We start from the raw sequence: 2,845 nt of genomic DNA, 5'->3' as shown, positions 1-2,845 counted from the left end.
TTTCATATGAATTGGTATATTAGATCGGGTTGCACGCTGCAACGGTACTTATTATTGATATTTGGATCGGGTTACACGCTACAAAGATATATGTTGTTGATATTGGGATTAGGTTGTACGCTGCAACAGTAGCAGTTATTGTTGGTATTGATATTAGGATCGGTTGCACGCTGCAACGGATAGGATGTCTTGTAGTTATTCTTGGTTGTTGTTCTCCACTATGGTGTTCCTTATGAGGTTGTGCCGTGATGTTATTTCTGGGAACTCTATTATCTATTCTCTTATTTAGTTTTATTATTTTACTCATTTCTCTATTGTGTTGTTGCTTTCTGCTTACTACTTGTACAGGTTTATAGTGAGTGTTTTGTGATAGCCTCGTCACTACCTCGTCGAGGTTAGTCTCAATACTTAGTGAGTACATGGGGTGATATGTACTCATACTATACTTTTGCACTTCTTGTGCAGACCCCCGTGTTGGTCCCAACAACGCTTATAGAGATGAATAGATCGGACTATTCAGGAGACTTGAGGTAGTGCTACATGGCATTCGTAGACCCTGGAGTCCCCTTTCTATCCTTTATTTACTGTTCATTGTACCAGACAATATCGTATTTTCTTGCAGACTTTATATTTAGTATTCTTAGTGACTTATGTACTTGAGACACCAAATCTTGGGAAGTGTTTTAGACATTGTTAGGTTGTATCCTTATTATGTACTTATGAGATTTCATTCTTTATCGTTATTTTAATGTTGTTAACTGTTAGATTCGCTTTGTTTATTGTTCCTATATGTTGTCTTGCCTATCAAGCGGTGTTAGGTACCATCACGATCCCTTGGTATGAAATTTGGGTCCTGATAAGTTGGTATCAAAGCCCTAGGTTGCATAGGTCTCACGAGTCATGAGCAATCTTGGTAGAGTCTTGAGGATCGGTATGGAAACATATGTACTTTTCTTTGAGGGGCTATGAGGCTATAGGAAACTTCACTTTCTTTCTTCCTCTCACGTGCAATTTTGGTATATCCTAAAGTTTCAATATGGTTTAGGTCGATGTGCTTCCTATGGCACCAGTCGCTTCTCATGCCGGCGAGGAGTTCAGACTCCCGCTACTCGTACCCTAGAGCAGATGGACCATGGTTATCAAACCCTAGGAGTGCTACCAGCTAGGGTGGTTTAGCCTGTTGTTGTCGCGCAGCCTGAGGTTAGACCTGCGATGTTAGCTGATGAGCTGAAGAGGCTGCATAGGTTCACGAAGTTGTCTCTTCCTTATTTTAGAAGTACTCATTCAGAGGATGCCCAAGAGTTCTTGAATCATTGCCATGGGATTTTGCACAACTTGGGACTAGTTGAGTCCAATGGAGTTGACTTCACCGTCTTTCAGATGCATGGTTCAGCTAAGAGGTGGTGGCGGGTTTATGAGTTGGGCAGGCCCGTAGGATCGCATCATCTTACTTGGGCTCAATTTTCACATTTGTTCTTGGAGAAGTTCATTCCACTCACTTAGAGAGATAAGCTGCGCAGCCAGATCGAATATCTTCAACAAGGTAGCATGGCAGTCACCCAGTATGAGATAAGGTTTATAGATTTGTCTCATCATGCAGCAATCCTGATTCCACCTAGGAGAAAAAAGGTGCGGTGGTTCATAGAGGGTCTTACCTATGGTATCAGACATTAGATAGCCAGAGAGGCTGAGACTGAGAATTTTTTCACTCATGTTGTTGAGATTGCTAGGAGGATTGAATGGATTCAAGGCCAGGTGAGAGAAGCAACTTCTATAGGCCTCGTCATTTTGGTAGTTCTAGTGGTGCCTTATCCGGAGACTGATGTTTTTTGGTAGAGGTCATGTTATTCGACCGGTACAGTCAGCGCTCCAGGTTTCTCACGTTACTTTAGGTGGCCATGGTGCTTATGTTTCTTGCCCGGGGTAGTCATCATATAATGCACTTCAGCTCAGGGTCCTATTAGTGCACCTCTGGTTCAGAGTTACTATGGTGGTCATTTGGGTCGTTAGGGACAACCTCAGATTTAGCAGCCATGCCAGCCAAGGAGTTGCTTTGAGTGCGAAGATGCAGGTCATATCAGAAGTTTTGTCCTAGGTTGCAGAGCAGTATGCCATAGCTAGGTACTCGTGCCATAACTCTGGCACTAGTTGCTACCCCAACCACTCAGCCAGCTAAGGGTAGAGGTCATCCAGCTAGGGGTGGAGTCCAATCAGTGTAAGGTCGTCCTGGAGGTAGCGGACAGGTTGGTGGGGCTCAGCCCCGTTGTTATGCATTTCACAGTATACCTGAGGCAGAGTCATATGATGCAGTAATTACATGTATTATCTTGGTCTCTCATAGAGATGCTTCGGTGTTGTTTGATCCGATTTCTACATATTCGTATGTGTCTTCATATTTTGCATCGCACTTGAGTATGCCTAGTGATTCTCTTGATGTTTTTCTTTCTGTGTCTACACTGAGATTGGATTCTATAGTAGTTGATCAGATGTACCGATCTTGTGTTGTTACTATTAATGGTTTTGATACTATAGTTAATCTCTTGTTGTTGGATATGGTAGATATCTAGGTTATTCTTGGTATGGATAGGTTGTTCCCATATCATGTTATCTTAGACTTTCACGCCTATGACTTTTGATGTGCCAGAGTTGTCGAGATTAGAAATGGAGAGCGATCATTGGCCATTCTACGAGTAGGTTAATTTCATTTTTGAAGGCTCGGCGTATGGGTGGCATGTGGGCCGGTCTAGGCCCGGGACTACAGACCATGTGCGCTTCTGGGCCTAAACGGGCCTTAATACCAGATAGAACCGGGACTGTGGGGGTGGGCCGATCTTCTGGGCCGGTC

The sequence above is a fragment of the Nicotiana attenuata genome, unplaced genomic scaffold (assembly GCF_001879085.1).
Source record: "Nicotiana attenuata strain UT unplaced genomic scaffold, NIATTr2, whole genome shotgun sequence".
NCBI classification, from domain to species: domain Eukaryota; kingdom Viridiplantae; phylum Streptophyta; class Magnoliopsida; order Solanales; family Solanaceae; genus Nicotiana; species Nicotiana attenuata.
This window is presented reverse-complemented; position numbering follows the sequence as displayed.